General features: G+C 40.2%; 1 protein-coding gene across 2 annotated transcripts in view; it reads right to left on the reverse strand.

Annotated features, from left to right (window-relative positions):
• Positions 1-17,691, reverse strand: part of slc4a2b (solute carrier family 4 member 2b) — a 44,984-nt gene extending 27,293 nt beyond the window's left edge. Inside the window, exons 1-2 of one of the 2 annotated variants that reach the window (XM_073488902.1) lie at positions 17,495-17,691; positions 8,028-8,109 (exon numbers count right to left, since the gene is read on the reverse strand). The gene's annotated coding sequence lies outside the window, so the exon portion shown is untranslated. Of the gene's footprint in view, positions 1-8,027; positions 8,261-17,494 lie in introns of those variants that run through there. The other variant, XM_073488904.1, reaches the window with a different exon arrangement.
• Positions 17,692-20,480: the final 2,789 nt, after the last annotated feature.

Genomic DNA, 20,480 nt, shown 5'->3' on the forward strand with positions numbered 1-20,480 from the left:
AATTACAGTGGTGTGTTGTGTGTATTTATAGTGCTTTGACTCTTGACCTCAGCACTTTAGATCTGAAATGAAACAATTAAAATGAAGTGGAAGTCAGCCACGTTGGATGAGCTGTGAGAGATTTGATTCCCTTTTAATATCCTTCAATTTTACGATACTGGCAGAAAAAAAAACGTATTGGTTGTGTTGGGGCCAAACAGTGGACAGTGGCAGCACTGGCTGCACCCACATTCTGGCTTGTTTGTATTTATCTGAACCAATCACAATCATCTTGGGTGGCTTTGAGTCCAGGATGCAGCGATGGTGCCGCTGTAAAAATAGAATCAGGGGAACTTGCGAGTGGGGAGATAAGCCCTTGCAATAAAATGGCTAAGCACCTGCAGAAGAATTAAAAAAAGTAACAGCTGGTAGCTTGTTTACTTTGTACTGTAAGCGACCAGGTTAGAGTTAGGGTAACTTGCCATTTTCAGTGTGCAGCTAGCTAGGAGGTTGTTGTAGTTGTGTCCAATAGCAGCCAGGATTTTGAAAACACAAACACAGAGGCACCAAACTCTCTTCAGAAAATGTGCAATTTTGAGACATCTTGTGATCGAATCACTCAGGATGGATGGGAAACTGAAAACAGAAACAGTTGGCCCTTAACAGGCTTATACCAACAGTCTACATCCGGTGAGTCAGACTAACCAAGCAGCTGAAGTGAATTATATTATTCAGCTGAGAATTGTGTAGTTTTTGTCCAATTGGTCTCCTAGATTGTAGCAAGACTAAGAATTTGCAGCAGCTATGTGAGGCTGCACTACACAGCAACTCAAAGCTAATGCAAGTATGCTAACATGCTCACGTTACAATGCTAACATGTCGACATATGTACAATAATTTTTAGTTAAGCTTAGTATGCTAACATTGGCTAATAAGCACTAAAAACAAAGTAAAATTGAGGCTAATGGGGAATGTCATAAACCAAAGTACTGGACAAATAAAAAGTTTGCTTTAGTAGTGGCGTTAGAGGAAAAATTCAGGGGATCACCAAAGATTTTACAATTCTCCCTTTAGGAAACACAAACTCCTGTCCAACACTTAATTGCAACCCATCAAATAATGAGATATTTCAGTCTGGACCAACGTGGTGGACCGAGCTACAAACATTGCCACCCCAAGAGTCATGCTGCGAACATGGCTACAAAGAGCTATGATTGTTACACAGCTTTTGTAATGAGGATGAAAATACTCAAAAGAGTCAGCACTTTCACTCCATAAAATGCTGACTTTATGGCTTTTCAAATTTGATGTGCTGAAGTGCAAAGCCAACAAAACACAAAGCAACAAGCTTCACTGTCTTAACTCTGTCTGTGCCGTGACATGTGGTCAAACTAAGTAATTAACAGTTTCAGGATTTCCTGGAAAACCCCTCAAGTACCATTAAGTGCCCAGACCCACTTTAGAAACACAAATGGGCTTAACTGAATGTTGTTTTTGTGATGAAGTGGAAGCACAGATAAATTATGTTACACTTGAGGAGCAACAATAGCTTTGGAAGTTGTTGTACATGCTTTTACAAACATCGACACTCCGTCTCCGTTTTTGAATTTCTATGACTCTTGATTTCAAGCCCTGCAGCACTTCATCACCGCCATTGAAGGTCATTAACCATTAGAGTCAGATAAGAGCCAGATAACACGGTGCTACTGTGCAAAGGACCCTTTGATAAGCGGCGGCGTGTGCCTCAAGCTAACCTCCACCTCCGTCATCGTAGTGTCCGTTATACGACGTACAGTATAACCACAAGAGCCAAAAGCAAGCAGCTGAGCTCTGCAGAGACAGAACAAAAGAGGACCGTACAGTTCATGCACGTCATTTAAAAAAAGATATAGCTGACTAATTTGGGGGTTTCGGACTGTAAGTCAGCCAAAATAAGACTTCTGAAGATGTCACCTTGGGCTGAAGGAAATGTGGAGAGCATTTTTTAGTGTTCTACTGTACTTACATCCTTTATTGTTGGCCTGCAAAGATCAGCTGACATTTGCTTGAATTAATAACAGCATATTTCACTCCTATAGTCAAATGATAATCTTATACTTGTAATAACTGAAGCAAAAAAACAATCTTTTTGTTTTATATTTTTTTTAAATACTAAATCTTACAGAATTTGACTCAGTAGCAGCATTGTTGCAGGCTTTCATTCAGTCTAAAAGCAGAGGAGGGCCCTCTTTTGGTTCACTCCTCAGTAAGAAAACAGGTTCTGCCAAAGCCAGCCTGGCTCTCTGTCAGCAGCTATCAAAGATCCGATAAGCCTCCCTGATGCCTGAGCACAATCATATCAATGACCTTGTTGACAGCAGGTTACTGTATGTTTCATTACAGCACAATCAATGACACGAAGAGATTAAACACTGTGCAGGAACGGCTGGAGCTGGACAGCATTAACTAAAATCTGGATTGAACAAAGACATCACCTGCAGCAGACTACACAGCGTTAATCACTGCGCCAGCTGTAAATTACACACTAACAACTTTAATAACTAGTTTGAGACGTTGCAATCCGCGCAGTAATGGTGATAAAGGACTCAGGGTGTGTTTGAAGATTACTTTCTTAGTAAACCTAGACCCCACCACTGTGGAAGAGGCAGGGCTGGCTACACAGGGATAAAGTTACAGAACCCTGGGATCCTGGGCAGAAAGCATGGGAACCAGCTTATCTACCTCAGGGCATGTCTGTAGTAATACAGATACCAATTGTGATCAGAAGAAAACACTAGCCTCGTTCACATGGACCCTAATATTCCACTAATAACCTGAATAAAAATGCCTCAGGAAACAACCTCAACTAGAAGAGACTCCGATACAATCCGGCCTGATCTGAATGAATTTTCAATCAGAGAGGGAGAGTGAAAACCTTTGATTTTCCTATCAATAGGGAAATATTAACCATGTGAACACTTATTCCGATTGTTTCTCCCCAGATTGGAATAAATATATTCTTTCTGCGCATGCTCACCCCACGTTGGGGTAACATCATAGATGACGATGCTTCCAGGAGCCAGAAAAAACATGGCAGGAGCAAAACAACTGGTCTGTGGTCGATGCAACTTATTTGTCTGGAAGTCTGACAGGGGTTAAGGACTGAAAAATATCCGGACTTCACCACACTTGCAGACTTCGTGGACCTTGCGGGCACACTCGTACGAATTCTCACATTTCATCCAGTCCACAAGGGTCCTCAAGCAGACTTTCTGCAGACTTCCAGGGAGTACGCTCCCTCAGCAGCAAATGATTGTTGAACGTCTCGATGGGTGAAAGGCTCAAAACAACAAGTTGTTCAAAGATGAACGAACCCGGAAAGCAGGAGGAAAGCAAGTAAGTTAAGTTGGAATCTCTAATCAGGATGATTTCAATCAGATTGAAGAAATATTGTCCATGTAAACACAGCCAATGATACAATTGTCTTGATTTTGAAAAAAAAAAGCATGCTCCTCAAGAATAAAAGGGAACCTGTTGCCCATTATGAAATGAACGAAAGAAGATGGGCGAGTGCTGACAGTGCAAGAGGAAGTGAGGATAAGACGCTCTGTTTTTGTCCTGGAAGATGTTCATCATGTCTTCCAAATCATCCAGACTTGCAAACTGTTCCTACGAGCAGGCGATGAGAGGAAGATTGTGGAATTTTTTCTCTCTTCCAAGTTTTTCCATGCAAGACTTAGTCACAGCTCACTCAAATGTGTGCAGGCAAGGCTTTGGGAGAATTATCCTTCTGGGAGGAAGTAAGTATGAAAACAGGAAGAAGGCAACTGCCACAGCCTGTCAGGAGGAGCTGTAAACTTATTAAAAAAATGTATATAAACAGAGCGCTCTGTGATTCTTTCTAGTGTTCATACAGTCAGAGCTTGGAAAGAATTAACTGACTATGTGTACGTTAACTGGACCCAGATTCCACAGGTTCTGTGGGTTAATGCAAAATGTCTCAATGTCTACCCTGTGACATTATACATTAACCAAACATGTGACAGTGTTACATGTCATTTTCAACACTCAGAGCAGAGTGTACTATCAGGATCACATGGTGAAGTTGCAACCTTTGACCGAAGAAGCTATAGAAAGTAAAGGCCAGACAATGTAGTTTCTTTTTAACTTACAGGTGTATACAGCATGTTTTCCATTCAAGGAAGCTTTAACTTCAATTGTGATGAAATGCTTGGAAAAAAGCCGCAAACCCTTACATTTAAGAAGCTGGTTCCAGCAAATATTAGACTTTTTGGCTTGATAAATAATTTAAATGATTGATTGACTATCAAAACAGACACAACAGCTTACGCACGCCTGCTTTTTGTTGATGTTACTTCAGCTCCTCGCATTCTGCAGCTTTATCTATTGATTCAGGAAATAAAACAGATGGTACCTCTTTGCCAGCAGATCGTGTCCAGCATATAAAAAGGTCAACAACGCGGGCTGTAACTCTGAATCAATCAGTACAGATACTCCCCAGGGTTGTGTGAGCTGCAGCGATGAATCTTCAACTATTAAATGAATCGCCAACTTTTGTCACAATATTCTCTGGTTTCTTTCCTCCTCAGTGACAGTAAACTGAATATCATTGGGTTGTGGACAAAACAACACATTTGAGGACATCATCGGATCGACATTTTTCACCATTTTCTGATGATTTACAGACCTAACTTATCGATGGATCCAAAAAATAATCGACAATGGAAATAATCGTCAGTCGCCGCCCCACTCCAGTGTTTTTCACAGTGTACTACATAGTTAAATTCTCTGTTTAATAAAGAGAGACACTGACTGTAGACATCTTTCTTCTTGATATAGAGAATTTTAAACATTTGTGTAAAACTAGAAAGAAAACAGCCCATGTTTGCTCTTTTAAGTATCTTGCTGTCCATATTGATAAAATGTTTACCTGGCAAGCCCATGGTGACAGCTTATGCTCCAGGCTACAGCAGAGGCTGTCCTTTCTGAGAAGGTTAAAAGCATACAGGGTTGACTAGAAATGTGTGCATCTGTTCTACCAGGCTGAGTTGGAGAGACTAAATCAGGTATGGGATACAGCAATACAGGGATGGCGTGGTCAGCTCTCAATACAGCTTAAAATTAGGCTTGGCCGTCCTCTTCAGAAAGAACATCAGTCCCTTTAATCTGTTCACGAGCAGTCTGTGCTCAGAGGAGCTCTGAGAGTACTGGCTCTACCCTCTGGCAGGCGAGATAGAATACCCAAGTGGTGACTCAAGCGTTTCGAAAACTAATTTGCGCTTTCTTCTATTAACATCTTAAACAGTAGGGGAACGTAGAAGGAGCCATAGGGCCTTATTCCCCAAAGGGACATTGTCAGGATGGACAAGTTGTGCAACATGTCGTTTTAAAGTCTTTACGCGTGAACGTATCTAAATCCAAATAGTAGTAGGGCTGTAGAGAGTGTATTTTTTCTTACGTTCAAAGCTTCTATTGGCGCTTTCGAATGAGGCTTTGTATGTCTGTTGTCATATTTTATGATCCCATCAACACAAAGACAAAAATCCCTGAACATTTGAATAAACGGATTCATCGGGTTGAAGGAGGCACTGAGCGCCATAATATGATCTCTTTTATTTGTAACTACTCAGGTAATTTACTGTAATAGTCTTAGAGTCAGAGAATTGTGGTCATATAAATCTAATTTATGGTGCTCTAAGAAAGCTGCCTCATTAATACAGGTGCGTGCCTCCCTTTGTGAGCAGCAAGCAGGAATTTAACATGTTTTTTGGCACAGTGAAAATAGTCTTTATTAGAGGCTAAATGGAAACAATTATGGATTGAAGAGGAATATTTCATCAGAATTGATTATATCTATCTATCTTTTTTTAATTAATTTTGCCTTTTGGACTTGAGAACGCTCTGGAGTTATTTGAAATGTTTGGATCACACGAGTCAGGAACGGTCTTACGCAGCCAGCGCTTAAATCTACGTCTATTAATAGTGAAATACTGATAACATTAGTGTAGCCTAATCTTTATCTGCAACTGGGTTTAAACAGAATAAAAAGACATGCATTGAAAGAAAAACAGATTTCGAATGTTGATTTCAAATTCAAATGTCAACATTATGGATGAAGCTTCGAGCTATTCGGCACAGCCCTACAGACTAGTATGTGGTTGACTGTGTGACATGTCTACATACTCTCGTATGCAGCAACTTTATTGTCTTGTATGTGACAAAGTTTAGTTGGCAACACTCAACTCTTTTAAAAAATCATGACCTGGGCTAAGACTCATCACATTTCCTATTCGACTGACTAGTCAGCTGACAGGGAGTAACCTGATATCTACAGTTCTGAGGTAACACTGCAAAGATTCTGAGAACTTAACATTTCCGTGCCGTTATCTGCAGGATAATCGTATTAGTGCCAGCTAAACTGATCTACTCTGAAATGTATCTGAATGTCACTTAAATGTTGAAATTTGCGTCACAACTTCAAAAGAAAGCTATAACTCAAGAGCAACAGTTTAGCTTGTTTTTGCCATTATTAAGACTTGTGATGTGCACTGGGTGCTGACTCATCTCTCCCACAGACTACAAATATACCTGACAAAGTCTCTTTGGTATGTTGTAAATTTCCAGTACTGAAATGAGCGTTTTTCTCCTTTTATTAGGACTGTGAACTGTGAACTGTGATTAGACACCTTTAAGGAAGAAAAGGCGAAGAAGAAAAGTCAGACTTTACCCTGGCAAATGTTTTCGAAATTTGGTAAGTTTAAGGTATTTTTTTTAAATGCACTGCAGTTCTTTTCATGAAGAAAGAAATGTTGACAAGCTACAGAAAACTAGGACACTCAAATATTCAGAGGAGGGCTCTGCATTTGTAGCCTAGACAGGAGATGAGTCAGCACAAAATGCCCACTGATTATCTCAAGCTACAAGCTCTTCACTCTCAGTCATGATCACATCACTTTTACACTGTAATATCATGTGACCTTTGGGGTTAAACACAATCAAAAGGTTAACATTTTTTATGACAAAGGATAGGAACGAGACAGTCAGACGACGAGACAGAGGTTGTAAACTAGAATTGAACTCACGAGACGAGCCCACACGAGTCTTAACCCAGTGATCTTAGCCAGGACACCCCGGCTTCAACCGGCAGCTTGGCACGTGAGCTCCGACCGCAGCCTGTATGCCCGTCTATAAACTCTATCAAAAAGGGCATAATTAAAGAACAGTTCAATAAAATACACAAAGTGCCAATAAAAATGCCTGTCCAGAAATAGGAGCTTGATCACAATGTCCAAACCTCAACCGACAAACAGGCCTGTACTTACAAAAACAGGACAATAACAGAGAGGAAAGGAGCGGTTCAAGGTTTCATTACAAAAAACAAGACAGCGTGTGGTTTATTTGCTCCTAGTTAGCAGACGACGGATGTTTTAAGAAAACTTTGTTTTTCCCCAAGAGACAAGGAGACAAATGGTGGCCTTTATGTTTTATCAAATATGCTGTAGAAGTCAAAACGCTGCTCAAGTTCACTGAATCAGCATCATTATCGCATGTTTTGAGTGATTAACTGAAGTGGGTCAGAGAATTTAAGAAGACAAACACTTGAAGAACCACTTTTTGAGTGGTCAGTTCTGATTCGACCACAGCATTTAGAGTGCCATCACTTCCCACAACATGTCCTGTAAAGGCTCTAATTTAAGATTTATAACTCTAGCGGGCTGAAAGTGGCTTGTTTGAGGCCTGTTTTTCTGCTGTGTAACCTGTGGAACTAAGACGGATTTGTTTACAGTTTGTGCTATGGCAGCAGATCATCATGGTTGAAGCCTGAGTCAGCTCTTCTAGTCATCTGGATATTAAGAAAGTGTGGCTCTAACAGAAAGAGACTTGTTAAGTTTGACTGACAATGGCCCTAATTGAGGACTAAACAATGAATTAAATTTGCAATAACTTAAACAGAAAAACAGCAAACAGTACATTCTGATAAATAAGCCAACTTGTAAAAGTGAAAACAGGTAAAGAAATACAAAAAGAGATCCATGATCATGTCATACCTTTGTGTGCTTACAGCAGAGAAGCCAGCGCAGACATTGTAGTGCAATTCTGAACTCTGCCGTGAAGAGAGACTGGCCGGGGCTGGTCAGAGTGCAGGGCGAAAAACAAACAGAGGGAGAAAGGAGAGATAGGGAGACAAAAGAAAGGAGAGTTAGAGATGTGGAGCGTGAGTCGAGCCGACTGCTCTCTCAGACCAACATGCACCGACTGATAGCAGCAGCCTTCCTCCTCAGGATTATGTTTCCTCCTCCAGCCTGCTGACAAGTAGCCATGTGACTCCAGGACCCATTCAACACTGAGTCAGAGGCTGCTGGTCAGACACACAAACCTGTCTGCAACTGTCTCTCTCTCACACACACACACACACACACACACACACACTTAACGTGGATTATCAACCCCAGTAATCGATATCTCTCTCTGACTAACCATAACAGTGGTTTTCCTTGTGTTAGACCACTGGTTCCCAGCCTGCCTGTCTTATGACATCTTAAAACAAAGCAAGGTCTTCTTGCAAGTTAAGAATGATTTTCCTTACTTCATGTGAATATTTTCTACAGTCCTGAAGATGTATAAATACCCAGTAATTAACAAAAAAGCAAGGATTAGAGGAAAGTTTGGGGAAAAGAATTTGCATGACTTTGTGTAGCAGAAACATGTTTTCATCGCGAGGCTATCGTAGACTTTCCAAATGTTATCGGACAGAATGGATCAAATTTTGATGGCGAAACGAGTCATTTTGAGGGGGTTGTGACACAGCTGCTTCTCTCACAATTTAAGCTTATGGAAAAAGTATTTTTGCATCATGTGACATTGCAATTGCACACTTTGGCCACTATGTTAAATTGGCTTCAAAGCCGGGGTTCACCTTCTTAATGTTCACCATCTCATTTTAGCATGTTAGCAATGCTAACATTTGTCAAACTAGCACTAAATACAGCTGAGATTCAGATTTTGCAGGTATTTGGACAAAAAGTATTGGACAAAAAATCTCTTGACCTGACGGTGGCGCTATATGGAAAGTCAGGTGATCAACAGTTACTACTATTCAACCTAAAAGGATCATGAATGTGTGAACAAAATTTCACAGCAATCCATCCATTGGTTGTCGAGACATTTTATTCAGTGTCACAAAGACACAAGAAAGGAAGACTCAGGCTTTGAAGCCAATTTTACATAGTGGCCAAAGTGTGTAATTGCAACGTCATGTGATGCTTAAATGAAGTTTACATTGTAAGAGAAGCAGCTGTAAAATGCTGGTTTCATTTTTTGAGCATCACAACCCCCTCAAAATGACTCTTTGACTATCAAAATTCGATTTATTCTGTCCAGATAACATTTGGAAAGTCTACAATAGCCCCACAATTAAATCACTTTATCCCAGTGCAAGTTAGTGGAGGGCTAAACCAGAAGTCAGCCACATAAGCTGGCATAAGTCTCAAGACCACACACTCTATGGGCCCCACGATGCAGAAGATCTAGGTAATTTTGTACCCGAGAAGTCAAAGTTTTTCATCTTAATGGGCAACTGAGCAGTTTTCATAGAAATGAACCAGGCTCCACCTCCAAAGTTGTATCCAGTTCTCCATATAGTCCCATGATGTATCCCTGGAGTTTGTTGCCGCAAATCGGCTGAATCATTTTTCCCCAAATTTCATAAAAACACATTTGAATATCATACAAATGCTGCTTTGGAAATTGGCTGGCAGTAATAATGGGTCAAAACATGCAGAAACATTGTGTGGTCTTGTGATCACATGAGGATTACGTACAGTGTTTCCCATGTGGAAAGTCAATCACAATCTGTTGCCCAATCTGCAGACGTGACATGCATTCACGTCGCCACACACAGACAATATCTGAACAGCAGCTGAAGAAGAAAAGGCTTTCGACATTAAAACATCAAGAGTGACATGAAAGAGAGAGCAACAAAAGCCGGGTCTGCCACCACATACAAGCAAATCAATCTCTCCTTCCACATAATACAGACCGGAGGACAGAGAGTGAGTCATTAAACACCGGCTTTCTTTAGAACATTGGGCAATTTGACTTCCCATGGAAGGATATTGCAGCGTTGCCAGGAAGCCTCTGAGCATCTGTGATAGGTTGAATATACGTAATCAATATTCCGAAATAAGCCGTGCCAGCAATAACTTGCCGTTGCATATATCTCAAACTTTTACAGTTCAACTGGATTTTTCTGGGGCATGTTTATAATTTACACAGGATGTTTATTCATTTGTGAATATGTGTGCACAGTGTACTGAATTAATGGGAAAGCAGCGACATAATGCCTAATATATCTGTAATTATTAACCAGTAGTGACTCCTAATATAATGGTGGATGCTGTTTTTCCAGGTTAATCATTTTTGTTGGAGTTCACCTGTTTGTACTGTTAAAATACATCTGTTTTAAAAGGTAAGTCCTTGGCATGTTTCAGGGTTGTAGTGTATTTGGCAATGGAAAGAAAAACTTGTCATGTCATGGAGGAATCAACACTATTACACAATTAATCCCACCTAAAGTCATAAAAGCCGCAGCAGATTAATTGTGTTTTGCAGCGAACAAAGAACAGTCCTGTGATCTAAACAAGTTGCTTACCCGTCCGCCAAATAATAAAGCGCCGCATTCCACATCAGCTTATATGAGCCTTAGGGCTAAAGAAATACTCAACCTCAGGAGGAGCCTGAGCGTGTCTGACTCCGAATGTGTGTGTGTGAGATATAATTGTTTGTCCCCAGGGATGTGAGCTCACTGGGGAGTCACATGGATGTCTTGCGGAGGGAAAAGAAACACAGTCAAAGCCACCAGCGGCTAAAATTGAAGCCCACTTCAAAGTCTGGGGCTTTCCTTGACACCGACGGTGTGCTGATAATAGCATTATACACTGTGGTCGACTATATAAAGAGGTGTGACCTCATGTGAGGAAGGTCGACTGAGTCTCTTGACTGTGACTAACACACGATATGCTCATTTCTCCGCACTTCACCTGCAAAGAATAGAAACACTATCATCATTCTTGATGATAGTGTTTCTATTAGTAAAGTAATGCTGCAACAACTATGGTGGTCAACTATAAAGTACTATAAAGTAAAATTTCTCTGATTCAAGCATTAAGCATGTAATTACTTTCTGGCTGTATTACTCCTCCATGACCGTTTACTTGATATCTTTTAATTGTGGACCAAACAACTAATCGATTAAATGAGAAAATAATCTATAGATTAATCCACAATAAAATAATCCTTAGTTGCGAACCTAAAATCAAGATTTATTTTGCTACATGTGGTCAAATAAAGCAACGTGTACTGCATCCAAAGCATCTTGTGTACATGTCAAAACAAGTTGTCTGTGCTAGAAGAAATAAAATAAAATTTTAACAAGATTCAGTAAACTTAATATCGTTGTTTTGTGGCCAAAACAAGACATTTGATGATGTCATCTTGGGCAACATTTTTCACCATTTTCTGACATTTTATCGACAACAACTCAACTATTTGATAAAGTAATCTACAATAAAAACAATGAAAAAATCATAAAATGCAGCCATAAAGAATCCAGATTTATTTTCTTAAATCTGGACAAAAAAGCAATCTGTACTGCATCCAAACCATCTCGTGTACATGTCAAAACATGTCTGTGCTGAAAGAAATAAAAGGTATAAATAAAGTTTAACAAGCCTTTTTTGCAAAACAACATCCCTCCTTCAGCTGTTCTAGCTTTTATACAAAGTGTTAACACAACTCGGAAATTCTCCCTCCAGCTTCCTGTTATTCTTCTCTCCCTTCAAATCTAAAACAACTCTGCTAGGCCATATTCCTACACTTAAAAACACTCAAGTGGTGCAGCCCAGAACAAACTATTTACTTTAAAGCAAATTTGCAACAGGTGACCATTACAAGCACGAACTGTTTACTTGCAAAACTCACCAGAACACCGCTCAGTGCTCTCACCCACTCAAGTCTCCTGTGCAGCTTGGCAATGCAAAGACTGACCTCGACGTAGCTGTATGCCACTGATAGCTGCCCTGTTTGTGGATCTCTATGGGGATTCGGCGGGGGGTGTATGTTGATAGCTGCGCCTCTGTTGCCTCTGAGTGTTTTAGCCTGAAATAGCTCAGCAGTTTAGAAGTCATCCAGCCACGTCTTTCAACATGCAGACGTCTCTACCTCACCGCTCTGCTCTTCACAGCCCAGTGGCCGCACTAGTTTCACTCAGGGGTTTGGCAGTGTCCAGCACTTTAACATGACTGTGCTAAGTTATGTGCACACAGTCACTGGAACGCTTCCAGTCTCACACAGTTAACAGCTGCACTCAGTCGATGTATGCCCATCTTTATCGGGCTCTTTGTCCGTCACAGGCTTCGGCCTGTGCACGCAGCTAACACAGCACCTGTCTTTGGGGCGAAGAGGGATTGAAGAGGAAACTAAATCCTGGCAGCTTACATAATGGCTGCCCATTGTCCTTGACCCCAGAAGAGAAAAAGCAATCACCACCCAAGCATTTTTATACCTTGAAGAGGATCAGGGTGTTTGAAGTATTGTAGGAGGCCATGGAAACAATCTGCAACATGTTTTACTGCCTGCAGACTACAGAGGAGTCAGAGTGTCAGATGGGAGATATGAATTTAACCACAAAGACAACCTAGGTTGACGTTGGCGTACGGCGAATGTACAGTCAAGTAAACTGGCTGTGGCAACGGCAAATAAACACTGCATGAGTAATGCAAATAAAGGCAAATGACATATCACCTCCTTAACTGCTAAATGCTCCACTATGTTCACAAGCTTTTTGCTGGAAACAGCCTGCTGATGAGAGCGATGAAATTGAACCATAGTAGTAAACTCATGGGCAATAAAACCAAAACAATAAGCTGAAAGATGCTAAAATGCTCCGTAAAGCTGACAGGAGCTGCAGAGCTTGGTGGCGATTCACTGTGGGTTTAGCACTATGAACAACCCCTTTCACATTACATGTAATCATTTGATCCAATGATAAAAAAGAGATTGATTTGTGCAGCTGTAAAGTCTCAAATATCGATTATATCGAAAAAATCCCTTGTGTGTTAGCTTGCAATAACTGAGACTGTAGATTCTGCAGAGGAATTAAAGCTCCACAGTATATATCTCCAAAGAGAAAATAAAAAGTTGGCTCAAGCCTGCTGTATGTGCTTTACACAACTGTGCTGCAAAATGGACAAAACAGAAATATTAGTGACTTGTTTTTAACCTGCACTGAACAGTAAGACCTTTTTTTTATTATTATTATTATTATTACAGTCACCAGTGACTGGTCCTGTCCAGCTCCGGTGGTGTTCAGGTGTGGCACTTTCTTTTCCAAACTGCAGTGCTTGTCCAGAGCTGCTCAGGTTGCACCAGCTGCACAAAAGGTAAAGCCATGTTCTCACAGAAACACGGTAATTGTGGAGCCTTGACCCGGTGCACTTGTAATAACTGTATTTACTCTCATGAGACTCAGACTGGGACGGGAATAAAATATCCCCCGGGCTCCCAGAACCCAAACAAAGGCCTAAGATCTCATACTACGGTCAAATACAAATCAGCCATTTATCCATTTCCTGGGAAACACAACATAATGTGATTACGCTTGTTTTTGAGGCTGCTAATGAAGACTGAGAAAAAGGCATGAGAATTTAAACCTCACGGGAGAGGATGAGAACCCTAGGGGGAGGTAGGAAGAGTGGCAGGGATGCCTCGTCATGTCTTATGTTTATAATTAGATTTTTTAAAGAGACTACCAACTCCAGACAGCTTAATGGGGTTTAAAGTGAAAGGAGGACGGTAACCCACATTATGAGCGTTCCAAGGTGTATTGCCAAAGTGCTTAATGGTGATTAAATGAAACTTAGTAGGCTAGAGCAGAGCAACAGCCAAGCAAGCAAACTGAACTGTAGACAATGATGTGACTCCACAATTTCTAATAGTAGACGAGCCTAAAATAATAGCGTTCAGTTTGGCTTAAGAAGGATTTTTAGGCTTCATGTGTTTACTGACAAAACGCTGGGTCTGTTTACCATCAGAGGGGAAGGTAAAATAAACACGAAGAGCAGAGAGGCCGTGATTTAAAAAAAAAAAAAGCTTTATCTACCTCTTTTTCTTCCTTGTCTTCTGCATGACCAAGCAATTCACGGCAGGAATGTGGAGACACACACTGCCCGACTGTTTGTGCTTCTCCAGCAAAACACGCCACTGTTGTCACAAATCAGTTTACAATAAGTCTGTTTGACGTATTCCACTGAGGCGGAGGAAAACAAATAAAAGCTGGGATTGTGATCACACAGATAAGATGGATCTAAGTGATGTGTTCAAGCACCGCGCAGGATTATGCCACAAAAGGAAAGCTGACCCGCTCTGGAATTTGAGAGTGCTTTTTTTTTTTTTCTTTCCCCAAAGATCGAACAAGGTCAGATTCACAGAGACAAACATTTCAGATTCCGCAATTTACGAGTCCTTGAAGTACTTTTCTGCCCTTTTGTGGGGCAGAAAAAAAAAACATCACAGTGAATCTCAAGGGAATGATAATCACTCCATGACAGTAAAGGATCTCCTCGAATAACCTGCAGTGCACGTGGAGATGATGTTGCTGAGTCAGCAGATGACACATGTCCTTCCTCCATCCTGCCAGAGGGCATGTCCTGACATCTATCAGCCTTTGGGGAGACACAAAGAGCCAAGTTGATTTTTCTGATTCGTTTCTGCTGTGCAAATGAAAATAGTCCCTAGAGTTGTTTTTCCATTTCTTACTGGGATATATGCTATATTTGCAAGTCGCACAGGTGCACCTAGTTGTAAAATGTAGTCGCACTGTCGCCGTAAAATACAACTAAAATGGTCAAAGTCTGGAGCCCTGACACATAAGCCTCTGTTGCTATACTGACAGTGAAATCAAATACAAAATAAGCATCTTCATAATTTGGATTTGAATGACATGTTTCCCTTGTGCACATCACCAGTTTTCCTTTTCCTCCCTGTCAAAACTGTCCATCTTGTACTCTACTTGTCAAATCGCTGTCTTCCTTTTCACATCAATCTTAATAGCCTCTCTAACGTCAGAGCACTCTCGTTTCTGTATTGCTCCCAGAAATAGATTCTCACTGCAGAACTTTTTCAAAGCAGGCGTTCTGATTTGTCACAGCGTGAAAAGCACAGGTGGAACTAATAAGACAAACCATGGCTCAGTGCCAGCAATTATCACAGCGCAGCAATTAATGTCATTAGTTTCCCCTGTGTTTGACAAGTCAAAATTTCTGCTGTGAAAGAGGTTCAGATCAACTTTAGTTTCAGTCCTTATTTCTCCTCCTGAGAGGGCGCGCCCGCACAGTTTGGGCACAAAATGCCAAAATAAACAAACCCAAAAAAAAAACCCACCACCAAATATTTGCTGGCTGAAAGGTACAAGGTCCATTTTGAATAACAAAATGCTGGTTAGAGTTCCTTTATGCTGATCACAAAACAAAAGTTATATAAATGGATAAATAATGAGCTGTAAAAGTAAAAACTTCTTTTATGGTGAAAAGTGAAAGATAATTTGAGGAGTCTCACAGCGGTACAGCTGCTCTGTAGTCTGGTGGTTTGCCAGCAGACACTTCTGTATCGCTAGTCAGATGGCAGCAGGATGAACACACTTATGTTCTGGGCTGTTTGAGTCACCTGCTGTAGAACCTACCGCTCCGATCATAGCATTCTGACCAAAGATTAATTGGTTCAGAACCCAAAATTTGGTTGCCGGGTGGAACCAAAATATAGTGTGGCTGAGGTGGGCCTGTCATATTCTGTTCTCAACTTCGTTGTCACAACATTTCTGCTCAAAACTGGCAGAACCGCAGGCTGGATCACTAGATAGCACCAAGGTTAAAATAATGTTGAACAGAACGGGTTCAAGAACCAGAGATAATTTGGTGGAAAGTGGGCCCATGATGCTGTAAAACTGCTCCACCTCAGCTCCACTGTGAGGACAGGTGCATAGGTGTACAGTTTTATATCATATTATACTGAGTACTTCAACTTTTTTCATGTTTCATTAAGATTAGAAATGCATCTTAAATGTAATAACTTCTTTGAGTTACGTGGCTTCCTTTGGAAGTTGCTATAGCTATGTGTCATTATGTGGGCTCTCTATAGCATAATGTTATATTATGCTGTCTCATTAGTGTGACACACTCCACTTATATCTCCAAAGCTGTTGTAGGCCTATAATAGAAGCACAGACCAAAAACCTTAAATGGAGGTCAACGGGATGAAACCCTGGGTCTCTTGTTGGAAATCATAGGTTACATGGAGTAGCATTTCAGTTTATGGTAAGGCAATAGGGCCTTAAAATAACATTGCAATATTTTTAGACTTTATCGCGATACGCAAAATATCTCTCTACATTTCATTGAATCTCCTCAGAGGCACTTCATGAATGCTAGGACAGGGCGACAAAATCAAATATCAACATATTTTTGATCAAATACCTCGATATCAATATTGTGACAATATTGTAGGGATGACTATTGGTACTTTGACAGAATATTAACACAATTAGATTATAATGTGGATAAAGGTCAGTATTAGAACAAGTAGATCAGTCTGGTAAGTCCAGGAGATATATAAATACACTTGGCATATCACAATATAATGATATGCACAATCTAAGACGATATATGGTCTCATATCAGGATAACGATATAATATATTGCCTAGCCTTATTCCATCCAGTGCTGAAACAATAAGCCAATGAATCGATTAGTTAATTGGCAAAATTAAACGACAAAACCATTTTGATAATTTAATCCTTGTTCAAGTCATTTATTCAGCAAAATGCCTAGCATTGCTGCCTCTGAAATTAGAGAATTTGCATTTATTTCCCCTGATTTATATCAATGTAAATTGAATATCCCACAAAACAAGCAGCCTGAAGATGTCCCCTTGACCTCTGGGAACTTGGGATGGATCTTTACGTCACTATTTTCTGACATCAAACAGTAAACAGATTTATCAACAACCCAAAAAAAAATGTTGTTAGTTGCAGTTGCAAGACTCCTTTTCATATTCATTTGTATCTTGTACCAACTTGCAAACGCCAGGTCTTCATAACCATGTCACCCTTTGACCTTAGGCACAAAAGACATGCCATGCTGCCGCTGCTGCTGCTGCTGTACCACTGAGCAATGAATGAATTATGAATGACCGAGGGAAGCTGACCACATCCCCAGCCTCCACGCTGCCTGGCTGAGAGCCTTTTTTCAGCCATCACGGACACAAAACAAGACGACACACTGAGCCTTGGTGAGGAGGACTCATCCCAGACAAGTCTTCATCACATTTCACCCTGAAGCTACTGTCAGGAGGAGTGACCGCTAGCTTGCTAGGATGAGGAACTCCTCTAATATCATCGTCAGACATGAACCACAACATAACTGTACGTCCGAGCACATTCACAGCACTTTTCCCCCTCAGTTACCTGGTTTAACAAGCCGAAGAACAAAGCGAAGTCATCCAGCAGCAGCAGCAGCAGCCGCGGACACTTTCAGTGCATGTGTGGCAGTTCACTGGCTGTCAATGTCGCCTCTCCTCAAGTCAACTGTCAAGACCAGCTCGTGACTTTCAAAATAAGGACATTTAAAAGCAAAAAAAAGAGGCGTTTTTCACAAAGTAAAAACCTTCCGCGGGTCACAATCACGCACAGATTGTTGCTTATTTACTCACCGGTGCCTGGTACTCACCTCAAACTCTCTGTGAATGACTTGCTCAACCGGTGTCAAAGCGTTAAAATACAAAACAAACCCACTTCCGGTAAGGATTTCAAATTAAAAATCTTTGCGAAAAGCGTGCGCGAATGCGCGCATTTACCACTGCAGAAACAAAATAATATAAAGTAATAGTAACAAAAAGAGCTCATGATCAATAACAGAGACAGAAAGCTGACGTTACAGCACGGCAAAAACGTTGACTTATGTCAAACGCCTTTATTTTGAAGCCAAGAGGAACACACGTCCGGGTCTCACGCTCTAATTTCTTGGAGCTTGTCGCCGTTTTTCTCCAGACAGAAATCGCTGCGCCTGCGTAAAAGATGAATCATATTTCTGATGAACGCATGAGGTGGGGCGCTGTGTGCCGTTATAATGCTCATGACCTCCAGCGACACGAGCGGAAAGACATTAAATATCGATTAATCGCTTTGAGTTTCCTTTGTCAGTGACGTCACTGCACCGTGACTGTCGGAAAACGTGATTTGGCACAAACTTGGAAGTTCAGCGCGGTAGCTGCATTTACAGAAACAAGTAGCTGACCCCAGTAAATAATCATTAACAGCATATTTAAGACAAAGTAAATCAAAGTTAAATTAGAAATAGTTGCTTAAGAAAGAAAATAATGTATTGGCAAACATCCAAAACGATATATTTAGTACCTGACCCAGGTGGATGTTGTCTTATTGTCACTAACATGTTTCAAAGCTTTCAATTTTACACAATAATTCATATAGTTAGTGCTGTTTGTTTATAATGTAATGTAATTTATCAACAATTACCAGCTAGCCAAAGACCCCCGAGAATAGGCCTATCAGCTGGTTTGTGGTAATCTAATTACAAATGTGTTTAAAGGTGCACTATGTTGTTTTTGTGAAGAAATATCTTCACTGACTGATTTTTTTTCTTATGCCTAAACAAACTAAATAAACTTTGTTCATTTTTATGACTGAATAAACAAACTGACCTTAAAGTACAACACAATGCCATTGCTGTTTATATGTGGCGGACCCTGCCACCTTTCTAGCTTCAAACAGTGTTCTGCGGACCTTATTTTCCTCTGAGAACAGCTTGTTCATTCAATTATGGAAAAGATAAATATTTCTGAGTTTGTATTATTACCTCATTAATATTAAATGAGTTTACACAGTACATACATAGTGCCTCTTAAGAAAAAACACTATAAAAGCAGAGTATCCAGTATATAAGTCCTTCTTTATTAGCTGAACATGACGTCATGCTTATATGGTGCTTATTCCTAAATTAAGCATTACAAAAGAAAGTGTCATTATTTTTTCTTAGCAGTCTCTGGTCATCGTTCACGCCTGCAAGCGCTCACATCTCCTCTCATTCCAAACCCTGTGATTCCCCTCTTGACCAGCAGCAGTCCTCAACCCTTCCTGCTGCTCTGCAGTCAGCTGACCATCACCTGTCTGCACACCTACCTCTCATTTCCCTCAATATAATACACCTGTCCACTAGCTCATTCTCTACACCGGATGCAGATCAGCTATTGTGTTGTTATTGGATATCGTAGTCAAGATACATAGATAGAGTATTTAGTTTTGGTGTGACTATACTGTAGGTTAATTATATTGTTTATCTAGTGAGATACTTGATAGTTTTATCTAAAGGTCTACCGATCATTCTCTGTTCAGTTGCAATCAAATGAAAACCTTATCTGACTTAATGACACTCGTTATCGCTGACAGTATAAAGTTGGCCACAGTTGATTAGCTCTTATATGCAGTCTGCATGGTAAACAACATGTGTCCTGTCAAATTTTTCAATGCTTTTTGGACTTGTGTGCGCTGCTTGTAAATGACCCTCAGTCTTTATTAGTTTAGTTTGTTTTGTTTTTGTCTTCAATACAGTGCCAACACCAGTGTATGAATGAATGAATAGTTTTATTTCAGTTACATCTCGAGAAAGAGATATTAATTCACACACATTTTCTCATAGTCAATACCCCAAAAAGAAATAAGCTGAAGCCCAAGGCTTATTTTTGCTTGTCATATGTAAACCAAAGGACAACCCAGTATATCTGCGATATACCAAAGAAAGAAAATAAATTAATTAATAGATAAACACATTATACTCAATATTTCTTCATTATAATTCATAAACATCTTACATTTTAAGGCTTTATTGAAACTCAACAGAGAGCAACACATTTCCATCCAGCACTGAATCCATTCCTTAGTTTGACTCCCGAAACTGAAACACATCTGTATTTTACGTTGCTTCTGGCTTCACATGTTTCAAAAATAATCATCCCTCTTAAATTATAATGTCCTTCTCTTAATTAAAAACACAATTTTAATACAGACAGGAAGGCTTGAACTCGAAAAAGTATTTCCAGTGTTCATAAATACACAATGTCTTGACATTTTAAGGAGTAGGAGCCTATAAAGATTGATTACTAGATTCAAGATAAGCAGGTTTATGTTTTATTCCAAGGCCTTTTTGTTACTGAAGGATTGTATAAATGCAGCCAGCCTGGTGTAAAGGTCAGATCAGTGTGAGCAGAGTGACCCCCACTGGTGGCTTTCTGCTAATGCAGCTGAGACATTCACCTGTTAGATATAATAATTATCACACATCAGTTCCTTCTTTCTTTCTTTTATTTTCATTCATTTCTTTCTTTTTGTTTCTTTCTATTTTCATTCATTTCTTCCTTTTTCTTTCTTTCTTTCTTCC

Source organism: Pagrus major, chromosome 19, assembly GCF_040436345.1.
Source record: "Pagrus major chromosome 19, Pma_NU_1.0".
Classification (NCBI taxonomy): Eukaryota; Metazoa; Chordata; class Actinopteri; order Spariformes; family Sparidae; genus Pagrus; species Pagrus major.